Source organism: Clytia hemisphaerica, unplaced genomic scaffold (genome assembly GCF_902728285.1).
Source record: "Clytia hemisphaerica strain Z4C2 unplaced genomic scaffold, Clytia hemisphaerica genome assembly, whole genome shotgun sequence".
Lineage (NCBI taxonomy): Eukaryota > Metazoa > Cnidaria > Hydrozoa > Leptothecata > Clytiidae > Clytia > Clytia hemisphaerica.
The window spans coordinates 92,291-107,710 of NW_027104370.1; the positions used below are offsets into that span (position 1 = coordinate 92,291).

At 34.3% G+C, this 15,420-nt stretch overlaps 1 long non-coding RNA gene across 1 annotated transcript; it reads left to right on the plus strand.

The window, feature by feature from the left end:
* The first annotated feature begins 11,194 nt into the window (after positions 1 to 11,194).
* On the plus strand, positions 11,195 to 13,166 carry LOC136818451 (uncharacterized). Its single transcript, XR_010848236.1, has 2 exons — positions 11,195 to 11,402; positions 12,496 to 13,166. It is a non-coding gene; the product is annotated as an uncharacterized lncRNA (long non-coding RNA).
* The last annotated feature ends 2,254 nt before the right edge of the window (positions 13,167 to 15,420 follow it).

A 15,420-nucleotide genomic window follows, 5' to 3' on the forward strand; every position in this document is an offset into this window, starting at 1 on the left:
ATAACTTGGGTGCCAATTTTGTTTCGGACACTTTGGTATGATTTTCGGACAAATACGACGGTCTCGGGAAAAAATCATAGGGTGAAAAAATAATGAAAATTTCAGCTTGAGAAAACGGAGACCTGTTATATATTTTTGGAAAGTTCTCAAAAAATTAAGATTAGTGATATATTGCGAGTATAGGTGATTTCTTTACCTAACTCGAGATTTTAATCCTTAAAAACAGTGTTTTTCAGTGTTTTTCAGCCAGAAACAGCTGTTTTGTCCAGTTTTAGCGCTTTTGGTAGCTCAATATCTCGAGTTAGGTACTGAAATCACCTATACTCGCAATATATCACTAATCTTAATTTTTTGAGAGCTTTCCAAAAATATACAACAGGTCTCCGTTTTCTCAAGTTAAAATTTTCACTAATTTTTCACCCTATGATTTTTGCCCGAGACTGTCGTATTTGTCCGAAAATCACACCAAAGTGTCCGAAACAAAATTGGCACCTAAGTTATTTTGATTCCCCTACCCCTTAGCTTTCCAAAAATGTATAACAAGTGCTTTGACTAAAAAAATCGAGCGATTTTACAAATTTCCCCCTACTATTAGGTTCAATTTCATCCAAGTCCCGTGGCTTCGGATTAATGTTAAATGAGTTTAAAAAATGTAGCGCACACAGACAACTAGCCAAAGCGTATTTTTTTGTCTGCACAAAGCTGACCAATGCCCTTTATTCAAAAGCGGATGTACCCACAATGAAGGTAAAAATTCATGTAGAATTTGGGTATTTTAACTTTTTCAGAATTTGAAGTTTAGACGAGTAAGGGGATTTCATTACTAGGGCCCCCCATTACTCACACTTTATTTTATTGAATATTTCAATATGGTAGGGTTTATTTTTTTCCAGGCTGTAAGTTTTAAGCCTTAAATTCAATGCTGAAACTCAAAGTTGAAACTCCACATTTCAGAAGTAAATAAAAGCACTTTGTAGTTTTTTTAAACTTTAGAGAGAATTTCCCTTATGACACAAATAAAAATCTCTCATCAATCACGTATTAGTAGATCACACCATCACGACCCAAGAGGCCCTTATTCGTAAGAGCTGTTAGAATCGAATAGCAAACTAGGTAAACGATTGTACCACGTTATCCGTAACATTGCAAAATGATGAAAGTTGCTTTGCGTGCGAGATTGAATATTTTTTAACAAATTTTTGAAAGTTACTTAAATGGTTTTCAAAATATTTATAATTTTTGCATTTTTTAAACAAGTTTTTACCTTTAAAATTTAATTATTTCATTTAGTTTTCCATTATTTTTGTAAATATTTTTATCAAGATAAAATCAAAATACACTTTTTTTATAAAAAATATATTCCACTTCTACAGTAACAAAGTGGGGATAAAATTTCTATCGAAACCCCATTGGGGATGGAATTTTTTTCAAAATAAAAAGTCGTTAAAATTGAAAAATTTTGTTCCTTTCGAAAGGGGGGGGGGTGTGCATAGCACTACTTCGTCACATATCACTAATTCGTCTTCTATTGTTATTTTCTCTTTTACGTCATGATATATGCATAAATAATCACATAAATTATTTCTGATTGATCTTGAGATTAGAGGTGGTTTCTACTTGCTTTTTTATTGTATTTTTCTGTAACACCTCTATAGCTGTTGAAATTAAACAAAAAAAATTGTTCTTTCATGTGAGGGTGTTAATAAACAAATGAAACAAGAAATAGTCCATGGTTGATCTCTTTTTTTTTTAAAGGTGTTAACAAACAAACTTAATAAAGTGAATGGATGGTCGCTTTCTTGTTCCGTCTAGCAAAAAGTAATACAAAAGGTTGAAATCTCAATGTCTGAACCCTTTTTTATAAAATTATAAAATTTTGGACGAATAATGGAAGTGAGGAGAGCTTTTAATGAAAGATATGATTAAGTAACATTTGGTGGGGTTTTATGTGAAAAATTTCTGAATGTTTAAGGAGTAAAGAGTCGCGACTAAGTATAGTGTTTGGTGTTTTTGGATCTTTAAGGATAAAAAAGAGTGACCAAGTAGTGTTTGATGTTTGGGTGCAAATTAGGAATATTTCTTGGGAGTAAAAAGGCGTGACCAAGTAGTGTTTGGTGTTTTTGTGTGAAAGTATGATCATTTTTAATGAGTAAAAAGGCGTGACAAGTAGTGTTTGGTGTTTTTGGTCCAAATTAGAAATATTTCTTATGAGTAAAAAGGCGTGACCAAGTAGTGTTTGGTGTTTTGGTCAAAATTATAAAAATTTCTTATGAGTGAAAAAGCGTAACCAAGTAGTAGTTGGTGTTTTGGTGCAAACTATGAGCATCTTTAAGGATAGAAAAGAGTGACCGAGTAGTGTTTGATGTTTGGGTGCAAATTAGGAATATTTCTTGTGAGTAAAAAGGCGTGACCAAGTAGTGTTTGGTGTTTTGGTCCAAATTATGAAAATTTCTTATGAGTAAAAAGGCGTGACCAAGTAGTGTTTGGTGTTTTGGTCAAAATTATGAAAATTTCTTATGAGTGAAAAGGCGTGACCAAGTATTGGTTGGTGTTTTGGTGCAAACTATGAGCATCTTTAAGGATAAAAAAGAGTGACCAAGTAGTGTTTGACGTTTGGGTGCAAATCAGGAATATTTCTTGTGAGTAAAAAGGCGTGACCAAGTAGTGTTTGGTGTTTTGGTCCAAATTAGGAATATTTCTTATGAGTAAAAAGGCGTGACCAAGTAGTGTTTGGTGTTTTGGTCAAAATTATGAAAATTTCTTATGAGTGAAAAGGCGTGACCAAGTAGTGGTTGGTGTTTTGGTGCAAACTATGAGCATCTTTAAGGATAAAAAACGCGTGACTAAGTAGTGTCTGGTGTTTTGGTCCAAATTATAAACATTTCTTATGAGTGGAAATGCGTGACCAAGTAGTGTTTGGTGTTTTTAGTCAGAATTAGGAACCTTCCTAATGAAGAGCAAAATGTGACCAAGTAGTGTTTGGTGTTTTTGTGTGAAAGTATGATCATTCCTAATGAGAAAAAGGCGTGACCAAGTAGTGTTTGGTGTTTTCGGACGAAATTATAAACATTCTTAATGACTAAAAAGACGTCACCAAGTAGTGCTTGGTGCTTTTGGACAAAACTATGAAAAAACTTTCATGAGTAAAAAGGCATGACCAAATAGTGCTTCGTGTTTTTGGTCGAATTTCTGAATATTTCTAATGAGTAAGAAATCTAACTTTCAATACATGTGACCAAGAAATGATAAAATTTTGAATTAATCTGCAAAATCTAACTTTTAAATCACTCGACCATGTAATAAAAAAAATAATTTTGCAAAGTTTTCAAAGAACGCTCATGATCTGCAAAATCTAACTTTCAAGTCATATGACCAAGTAATGATAAATTTTTAAATTAATCTGCAAAATCTAACTTTTAAATCACGTGACCGTGAAGTGAATATGTAAATTTTTGCTAAATTTTTAAAGAACTCTTACGCAATGTATCGTGACCAAGTAAGGATAAATTGTTTTGCCTGATCTGCGAAATATAACTTTCAAGTCATGTGACCAAGTAAGAAGAAATTTTTTTGACTGATCTGCAAAATCTAACTTTCAAGTCATGTGACCATGTAATGGGAATATTAATTTTTGCTAAATTTTTAAAGAACTCTTACGCAATGCATCGTGACCAAGTAAGGATAAATCTTTTTGACTTATCTGCAAAATCTAACTTTCAAGTCATGTGACCAAGTAAGGATAAATTTTTTTGACTGGAACTCTTACGCAATGCATCGTGACTAAGTATGGATATAAACTTTTTTGCTTGATCTGCAAAATCTAACTTTCAAGCCATGTAACCAAGCAAGTATAAATTTTTTTGACTGATCTTTAAAATCTAACTTTCAAGTCATGTGACCAAGTAAGGATGAATTTTTTTGCCTGATCTGCAAAATCTAACTTTTAAGTCATGTGACCAAGTAAGGATAAATTTTTTTTGACTGGAACTCTTACGCAATGCATCGTGACCAAGTAAGGATATAAACTTTTTTGCCTGATCTGCAAAATCTAACTTTTAAGTCATGTGATCAAGTAAGGATAAATTTTTTTGACTGATCTGCAAAATCTAATTTTCAAGCCATGTGACCAAGCAAGGATAAATCTTTTTGACTGATCTGCGAAATCTAACTTTCAAGTCATGTGACCATGTAGTGGGAATATAAATTTTTGCGAAATTTTTAAAAAACTCTTACGCAATGCATCGTGACCAAGTAAGGATAAATTTTTTTGTTTTTGCCTGATCTGTGAAATCAAACTTTCAAGTCATGTGACCATGTAGTTGGAATATATATTTTTGCAAAATTTTTAAAGAATTCTAACGCAATGCATCGTGACCAAGTAAGGATAAATCTTTTTGCCTGATCTGCAAAATCTAACTTTCAAGTCATGTGACCAAGTATGGATATAAACCTTTTTGCCTGATCTGCAAAATCTAACTTTTAAGTCATGTGATTAAGTAAGGATAATTTTTTTTTTTGACTGGAACTCTTACGCAATGCATCGTGACCAAGTAAGGATATAAACTTTTTTGACTGATCTTTAAAATCTAACTTTCAAGTCATGTGACCGAGCAAGGATAAATTTTTTTGACTGATCTGCAAAATCTAATTTTCAAACCATGTGACCAAGCAAGGATAAATCTTTTTGACTGATCTGCGAAATCTAACTTCCAAGTCATGTGACCATGTAGTGGGAATATAAATTTTTGCGAAATTTTTAAAGAACTCTTACGCAATGCATCGTGACCAAGTAAGGATAAATTTCTTTGTTTTTGTCTGATCTGTGAAATCTAACTTTCAAGTCATGTGACCATGTAGTGGGAATATATATTTTGCAAAATTTATAAAGAATTCTAACGCAATGCATCGTGACCAAGTAAGGATAAATCTTTTTGCCTGATCTGCAAAATCTAACTTTCAAGTCATGTGACCAAGTAAGGATAAGTTTTTTTGACTGATCTCCAAAATCTAGTTTCCAAGCCATGTGACCAAGCAAGGACAAATCTTTTTGACTGATCTGCGAAATCTAACTTTCAAGTCATGTGACCATGTAGTGGGAATATAAATTTTTACAAAATTTTTAAAGAATTCTAACGCAATGCATCGTGACCAAGTAAGGATAAATCTTTTTGCCTAATCTGCAAAATCTAACTTTCAAGTCATGTGACCAAGTAAGGATAAATTTTTCGACTGGAACTCTTATGCAATGCATCGTGACCAAGTAAGGATATAAACTTTTTTGCCTGATCTGCAAAATCTAACTTTCAAGCCATGTGACCAAGCAAGTATAAATTTTTTTGACTGATCTTTAAAATCTAACTTTCAAGTCGTGTGACCAAGTAAGTATAACTTTTTGACTGATCTACAAAATCTAACTTTCAAGTCATGTGACCATGTAATTAAAATTTATTTGACTAATATGTAAGATCTAACTTTTAAATCACGTGACCCAGCGTGACCATGTAGTTGGAATATAAATGTTTGCAAAATTTTTAAAGAACTCTTACGCAATGCATCGGAGGGAGGGGAAGAAAGGACCTTATTCGCAGCAATCTAAAATCTTACAAAAAAGAAGTTTTTCAATTTTGTCAGTGGGTCCAATTGACCCTAAAGTGACTCTAAATGGGTCCAGGGCACTCAGTTGTGACTCTCGAGTCCAACCCTGACCCTAACTGGTAGTGACCCAATAAGCGACAAATACGTCACTAAAGAACGTCACAATACGTCACTAAAGAACGTCACATTCCCGTCTAATCAAAAAAATGGATTTGGCCGTCCACAACCCCGACCGAAAAAGTCACCCCTCCCGGATTATTTGACTTGGTTCTAGCCATTAAATATCCACTACCGGTTGAAAATTACGCATACGTAGTATTATGAAATAGAATTGCGAGAACGGTCCTTACTCCCTGTGATCGTGACCAAGTAAGGATAAATATTTTAGCCTGATCTGCAAAATCTAATTTTCAAGTCATGTGACCATGTAATAAAAATTTTCGAATTAATCTGCAAAATCTAACTTTTAAATCACGTGACAGTGTCCTGGGAATATAAATTTTTGTGAAATATTTGAAGAACGCACCTACAATGCCCAGTGACCAAGTAAGGATATTTTTTTTGACCACACATCAACATTGCGCTTTAGAATTTCAATCACGATTTTTCATCGTGAACTCACTCTTCAAAATATTACATGTATAGTAGTGATTTGATTGGTCAGTTAAAGAAATGTAAAATGTCAAAATATGTTTTTTATTTACCTCTGCGCCCATCACTTTCACACCTAACGGTAATTAGGGATTTTATGTATCCTAGAAAAATATATCTGTCAATCGATTTTCTATATTTTATTCAAAGATATATGTCAATCAACTTCTTAGCTTGCATAATAGCATATGTTACGTCATGTTTAAATGGTTAACAATGATCTAGTAGAAACCATATATATTTAGCTGGTTTAATTTTTAAGCATAAATTATGACGTAGAAAAGAAAATAACAATAGGAGACGAAGTAAGGATATGTGACGAAGTAGTGCTATGCACACCCCCCAGTCAACCCTCAATTCAGGTATTCACGCACAAATTTTTGCCAAACTACGTATTCACGCGTGAAAAAAACCATTTTCACGTTCACGCACCAATTTTGCTTTTACATCTTTGGTTAAACGATTGTGACCTTATTGGGCTAAATTTAACCTTTTTATGGTAGCTTTTAAACAGATTGACCTATTCTTATACCAAACATTTTCGCCAATATATAAAGTTTTTTGCTAGTTTTGTGATCTTATTCTCGATATCGTCGACTTTTTAAGGCCTCTTTTACAGCTATTTGAGCTTTCATGAAGCAATATTTTAGGTCTGCCGCTCCAAAGTTACTTGCTTGTTACGGGAAGCAAATGCAAAATTAAGCCTTTCCTCCGATAATTTCTTCCTTGCATACCCGTAAGATGTCTTTTACATTGAGAATTAATTTAAAATCGAAGTTTGGGCCAATCATGGTCTGAGAAGCCGTAGACTTCAACACAGGCTTCATAGAGGTGGTGCTGTGGTGCAAATAGAGGACGCGAATTCAAAAGGTTACCCCCTATCGGAGGAGAGAAAATAAAAGGGAAATAAGAACGCGAGCGCAGCGAGCGCGAAATTTTTTTGACAATTTTCGCTCTCCTTTGTTATTGAAAAACGGCCTTAATACGCTATTGTTAGCCAAGTATGCCTTGTTTGGTCACACAATTTTTGATTTTATTTAACACTGACCATTTGTTGGCAAAAAGAAAAATATGGTACGGCGAGTAACGTACCTACCGTACCCGGTGCGTCGTTCCAAGAGTTTCGCCCAAGAAAAAAATTAAAATTTAGAATGCCTAGATTGCCTGAAAACGCATCATGTGCATCACGATGTGAATTATTTTTTAATCGTTCGATGCTGCATGCATGCAAGATGTTTTTAGAACTACACCTACTTTTACTAATTATTGAAGGAGCAAATACCGCCTTTACTGTCTCTAAGTTACTGCAGTATCAGTATATTTGTATTGTAGTAACAATATAAGTGAATACAGAGAGACGACCATATCATTTAGTGCTGACGGAGAAAATTTTTATCTAGACTCATTCGTTGGATGCAGTATTTGCATCACAAAAGTTGCCATTAAAAAAATGCACCCGCAGCAAAATAACGAAAATATTTGTTTAGATATTGTAAAGTTTTGCTTATTTTGAATAACCCCACCATGACAATAAGTCAATAGGACATCCAAGATTGTGCGAGCGAAGCAAGCAAGAAAATTTTACTGGTTAAAATAGCGGAATAGACTTATCTTTTTTTTAAATTTTTCTGCATGAAACTCATGAAGAAACTAAAAGGTAAATAGTTTTATACCGAAATACCGTTTTTTATTGATAAAAATATCGAAATACCGACAAAAAAACAGGCAATTTACCGATACCGGTAGAAAATGAAATACCGTAATCCCGTCGTTTTTTTCTCGAAATACCGATTTACCGGGGGTAAAAGGCCCAATACCGTCATACCGTAAAAGTGAAACCCCCCCCCCTCGAAAGAGCATGAAAAACTGATAAAGAAAAAGGTCACAACCTATATCTGAAAATGAATATATCAGGAGATATTAAGGAAATAAGGCAAAATGACGTCATAAAACGATGACGTCATCGAAAAATAAAAACTTACCACAATTCAGAAACTTTTGGTTTTTTGGAAAGAATACCTTTCAGTGAACATAAAATATTATTACGAAAAAGTCTGAAAATCCTTTTTAAGCAGTCTATTAGCCAAAATTGATATTTTTAAATTTTGCCTGTAATTGCCACCGGAGGAAGCCTAAAGCTTCTGAGGATGGCATTCATAGCTGCACACATAAGGAAGTTGGGCAAACAAAAACTCAAAATTTTGCGCGCGTTTTTCAGTATTTTAGTTCCGCTTAACGGTAGCATTCTTATCTTATGGTCTCTCTATTGTTTTATCATCATCAAAAAGACTTTTCCGGAGTTATTTTGATCTGATTACTCATTTTGAAATGTCAGTTTGTCTTTTTCTTATCCTTGGAGAGTTAAATGAATCTAAGGAAATTCCCTTTTCTGGGAAATTTCCTTTTTATACCACAAGTAGTTATTAAGCGCTCTTCATAGGTCGAAAATATTACTCTACTCAAAGTATACGAACAGCTATGTTGCTAAACGTGTATATTTAGTAAAATAACATATGTACTTGTCAGTAATTTCTGAAATCTGAGGTTCAGATTCTTCTTAATTTTTTCTTAGGTTTTGGACAAATTTCAGCCTCGTATTCTTATGAAATTGTTCTTATAAAAAACGTGTAAGACAAGGCACGGATGTCACTCTAAGTAGACTGTAAATCACTCCCTTGACACATTTGTTAGCATTTGAAAGAATTTTAAATTGAAAATGTTAATTTTGGCCAATAGACTTTTTTAAAGGAATTTTCAAACGTTTTCATAATAATATTTTATGTTCACTGAAGGATCTTCTTTCCAAAAAAACAAAAATTTCGAATTTTGACAAATTTTTATTTTTCGATGACGTCATCGTTTTATGATTATGTTATATTCAATCATGAAATCCCTTTGCACAAGCTGCTGCACACGGGTGTTGAATAACCAGATAAAAATCTATAAAACTTGAGCTAAAAAGCACCAAAATAAAGAATAATTTTACTTTAAATTTCTTGTTACTTTGTCTACCATTTTCATTTAGCATTTTTGCAGACTAGTTTTTGTTTACATTTTTGCTACCATTTTGCTAGATATATTATTTCCAAACCATTTCAAGTACATTTATGATGACATCATCAATATTTTTATATAAATATAGGATCACTTCTCACTCAGTTCATTCACTCATAAGTCCTTGAAGAGTCAAGACATGATGTTGGATCAAAACTTCAAATTTATTTAAATAATATCTCAATTTTCAATTGTCAATTCAATTTTGCACATTCAGAATTTGTCTACTTTTGGACATAGTCATTTGGCTTTCTTCCATCTTGGTCAGCTTCCAGCTGTCACTTAGACATAGATAGACTTAGATTTCGTTCATACTCATTCAATTTTATTTATTTTCCAGTTATTTATAAAACTCATTTGTATCTATTTCAGTTTGAACCTCTCTCAATAAATGGTTCCAAGCACATAACCAATTTGTGATAGTCTGTGAAGCACCCGATAGACAACATTCAAACAGACTCAGATCATCTAACCAATCCAATCAAATCCAACTCAACTGAATTAATCGATCACTCAACCAAATTAATCGATCACTCAACCAATTGTAACTATCGACCAATCAACTAAACCGATAGAATCAAACTACTGTATCACGCTGATCATCATCGTGACACGTCCACTTCAAATTACTTCAACAAGGTACATCAATCTATCTTTATTCAACCTTTATGTCATCAAGACCTAAACGTAATATCAAACTAATCAAGTACGATATACTTGGTTCAACTGGACAAGTCGTATACAAACCAGACCCTCAATCTGAAGTTGCGCCTACTGACCAATCAGACATTTCAAACGTACCTTCACCATGTCAGAGTCTGACACAACCAACTCTGATATAACAGACCTGATAGATGAGGCAAATGATCTGATCAATGAAAGTCCACTTCGTGCATGTGTCACATCACAAGAAGTTCATGACCTCATCAAAGAACACAAGAGTCATCGCACATCTATCTGCCAAAAACTCAAAGACGTCAACGCTGATGATGTCCTACGCTTATCCATCAACAAATGTTACGACTCCATCTCAAATGCCATCAAGGAAGCCATCGACTACAAAGCAAAACTCAACCTTGCAACCCGTGTGAAACAATCAAGTGAATCAACAGCTAAAGAAGCTGCTACTGTTTTTGCTCTCGAAACACTGGACCGCACCATGATTCAGCTCAAGACACCGTTTGACCTGAAACTTGACGATGTAAGTGATGTTGAACTTGTCCAATTTAAGAACGAAAACAGCTCTATCGTCAAAAGGTTCGAAAAGTTATCCCAAAAGTATGAAGAAGTCCTACAATCACCAATCACAAAAGCAGAGACATTGTTATTAGTGAAGAACATTGGTGAGAGATTTGTAAAATTAGATTCTCTCAAACACAACTTCAGCACAAACGTCAACAAGGAGATATCGTATAGAAAGCTCGACAAAGATTTGCACTACAACAAAGAACACCTGAACATCAAACTCGACAAATTCCACGGGTATGATTCTTCAGTTGACTTCCATACATTCAAGGATAATTTTGAAAAACTCTACCTACAATCTACGCCAGCCAAGTTTCTGCCTGATCTTCTGAAGAACAACTTCTTAGCAGAGCCAGCCCTAATGTTAGTGAGAACCTTCACCGACATCGATGAGATCTGGAGGAGATTTAAAGTTGCATAGATCAGAGATTTGGGAAAAGAGGATAAGAAATGCGCTATTCATCTATTTGAAGCTAGGCTGTAGAATCTTTTGTTAAATATTTCCCTACTATAGGGGAATATTTGTTAAAACGGCCTTTTTCCGTCTTTTCTTCCATTTTCGATGTTAATGTTTTCTTTATTCGTGCTGCACATTATGACTAGGCTCTTCAGTCACGTGACTGAAAATCGTCGCGAAGATTTAGCGGGGAAGAAAATAGTATCCTTCTATCAAAATATGGCAGGGGTTTTTACCAGCTTTTCATAAAACAAATGATTGTGTGTAAAGCTCAGAGGACTGCCTGAGTTTCTCTCGTGTGTGCTGAATTTATTTTTCCCATAAGGAGAAGAAGAAGGGTGGAGAAAGAAGCTGAAACACATGGAAATCCAATCCATTCCTATCTTGACTTGAGAAGAAGGTGAGCATAAATTTCTTTCTGATTTCCATCATGTATATATTGTCTAGATATTAATAGTCAAAACTTGGAAAAGCTTGCACTCTTCTCAGTGCCCCATTTTTAGCCTTGATGCCAGATGCTAAAAAGAAAACTAGATCATAATAGATGCTTTTACTCCCTGTTTACCTTTTTGTATGCTCCCCTCCCTTGTATCTTTTGTGTGCGCTCTCTGGGATCCTTTGGTACGCTAGGACCCTGCCGACGCACCGTACTGTCTGGTGTATTTGTCCGGTGGCAAAAAGTATCCTTTCGCTACACCGGACAAATTAAGTCCGGTGTTCGTTAAGTCCGGTGCGTCGGCATGGTCCTGGTACGTTTTGTGTGGTCCTTTTTGTACACTACCCATGGTCCTTTTTGAATGCTTTCAAGGTATACCTTTTGTACGCTCTCCGTTGGTCCTTTTTGTGTGTTTCTGGGTACCTTTTTGTACGCTCCCCGTGTACCTTATTGTACGTTGTTCCAGTGTATCTTATTGTGCCGTTCCCCGTATACATTATTGTACGTACCCCATGTACCTTATTGTACGTTCCCCAGTACCTTATTGTATGTTCCCTGTGTATATACCTTATTGTAGGTTCCCTGTAGGTTCCCTGTGTACCTTATTGTGCGTTCCCCGTGAACCTTATTTTATGTTCCCGTCCACCTTATTGTATGTTACCAGCGTACCTTATTGTACGTTCCCAGTATACCTTATTGTATGTTCCCCGTGAACCTTACTGTACGTTCCCAGTATACCTTATTGTATGTTCCCCGTGAACCTTATTGTACGTTCCCAGTGTACCTTATTGTACGTTCCCCGTGAACCTTATTGTATGTTCCCAGTGTACCTTATTGTACGTACCCTGTGGTCCTTTTTGTACGTTCCCGTAAACTTCTTTAATGGCTCAGTTTATATGCATGGCAAACATAGCTCAAACCATCAAGCAGAGTCTCACCCTTTTAAAGCCTTTTTTTTGGGAGATTTCAGCGAATGACCACACATTTGGCATTGATTACTGTAAAGAGATTATTTCCCATTATGAAATTTTGAATTTTTCTTTCCTTTCACATTCAGGTGCCAGGATTACAAATTCAACAAAGTTTGACGACCTCTAAAGCTGACAATACAATGTAACTTGCTGGCAATGATGTAATGATAATGTTGCACACAATGAGAATATGAACAAAGATAAACATTCTTGCAATAATTGAACCAAGGAACTCTATTGTTCCAAGATGTGATTTAATGATCAATGATACAAATGTCATGGAGTTTAGTTTATCAAGACACAAATTTCACAAAAAAGTTTGCTGGAAAGTGTTGTAAATATTCAGCAATACTGTAACTAAATGTGACAATTTCAAGGTTGACAATTTGGTATATTATTATCACATGAATACTAATGTAACAGATGTTATGCACTGGAAATCTAAATCTGTAAAGAAGGAGATCCATTTTTAAGTAACTTTTTACTTGTGGATGGTATAATATGGTGGTTTAAAATATTGATGACAAGGAAGTTTTTCATATGAAACTAATGTGTACAACATATTTCGATATCTCCCAAATTCATATTGCCATATTTCCATATTAGTCCCTTAGTAGACAGTCTCAAGATATTTTGGCACTTTCTTACTCAGATGAGTCTTAGAATAATATCAACTTGTAAATCTAAGATTTTATTTCCTTAATGAAGGTAAAAAACAATATTAGTTGAATAAAATACATTTTTCTTTGTGTCAAAATGGTTATCATTTGCATGCAATTTTTTAACAAGTTTTTAGACTTATATCATCTGTGAACATGTCTATGAAATAAAGACAATTTTTAGCAGGAATATGGTTAAATTTTGTTTTGTATCGGATATTGCTTAATATAAAGGCTTTAATAAATCTAAGTTACTAAGTTGGGGCTTTAGGATAATCTGTGGGGTTCGACTGCGACTACAATCTATGCTCTGAGCTATTGGAGGAAATATTTAACCACATCTTTGTGGCTCTTGTTTCTATTGAAATGTCTGCGGCCGATCGATTGTTTTTATTCTGGACCAATCAGAGCGCTTGATTCGTTATGCGCACAAGACTAGAAGTACAAAAAAAAAAAAAAAAAATGGCAGCCGTGATTGATATCGAAAGTGAAAATATTTTTTTTTTAAATCGCGGATTTTGATATTTTTTATAAGCACTTTTCACTTTGAACGCAGTGTTTCTCAAGCCTTCGTTGTTGTGCTTGAAGGGGAGAATTTCCCAGCTTTGATCATGCAAAATATTTTCCTTATAGAATGATCGAATCAATTTATACATACTGTAGCTAAAAGAATTGAAATTCACATTATAAAACCAAAAATGATAAGCTTGTAAAACTAGGATAATTTTTGGTTATTTCTTGGACTAGAGTTTCTAAGAAACAATACCATGGAGGCCTCTTCAACCGGGTAGTGATGTTGGGTATTAGAATAAATTGGAAACAGGACAAAAATAGAGCTCAAAAGAAAGAAAGAAAAAAGAAGCGATGATAATTCATGATATCAATGCTAGAAGATCACAAATATCATGAAATCTTTCTTTTAAGAGCTTTATATGAACTCGAAACAATAAAGCATAAAATAATCCAAAGACATTATTGAAAAAAATACAATAGTTATACAAAACAGCTCCATCTAGGGATTTCCCTTGATATAATGAAATATCAGATAATATAAACTAGCAATTAGCTTTCGCTATGATGCTCCCGATGACAGGCATTTGACAGTGATTGATTGAAATACACCTATTTCCTATTAGCAGATTCATGCAAAAGTCACGAAAAAACGTCGAGTAAACAAACTTTTGATTGGCGGAGGCATGCAAAGATTACCTCATACTCTGGACATTTTAAAAAATATGCTTGTATATGCAATATTTCAGCCAATCAGAGACTTTCTCGACGTTTTTCGTGACTTTTTTACATGAATCCGCTAATAAGAAATACGCGTATTCAGAAAAGGCGAAATGCCGTGTTTATTTTTGTCAGAAATACAGTGATATTGCAAAGTATTCAACTTTTCTCAGCCATAGCTTGCACTAAACATGTCCCCTATAATAGATACCTTATAAAGCTTGAATTACAAAGCTTTTCATGTTTTATAGGCAGGGTCTTGGAATAATCTTCAGGAAATATTTAGAATGACTTTCTTCTCAAAAGCATTTTCTTTGAAACAACAATAACAAAAATGAAAATAACAAACATATCAAAACATGAATTTATAATTTCCAAGACTATATTTTGACAATGATATAATTTTCAGCTAAGTTGTTTTCTATATCGTAATGTAATATTGTTTTGTAAAGAACACAGTGGATACAGAAGCATTCCAAAACCAAAATGATTCAAAATACAACCAAACAACAGGAACATAGGAATTTCTCCAACAAAAGGAGTGTTAATTTCAAGTTTGTGTACCATCAACTGCTCTAAAATGGGATTACTTGAGATAACATGGGACATACTGCTAGTTCTGGTCAGCTTTTTCTCTCTATCGTCACATCCTCTTCAACAACAAACAGATCCACGTTTCTTGGACAGTACAAAAAAGATGATTCTGTGGAGGTTCGGTTAAAATGGTTGCTGTTTTGGTGTCCCATTGCACAAACATTGCACAGCTCCATTGAAAACGCAGACAATTCATTCCAATTCTTGTTCAACATTTTGAAGTCAAAACTCTCTTGTCATTAAAATGTTATGTTAAAATGAAGTTTGATGATTGGTTGAACAACTGCTATCTTTGTGCAAACTCAGCGTATTTGAAGCAGCGATTCAGACCTCGTAAAAACATAATGTCAATCTGGCTTTAAAGCAGTTGACGGTACATCCAACGTGTAAAACTACTTTAATGGTTAGTATGGTATTTGTCATGGTGAATGAACGAAGGCTGGAAGGCAAAACCATAAAGCTGAAATAGGAATAGAGAAGAAGAAACTGTCAATAGATAATTTGCAATAAATATCCAGGCGATGTCAA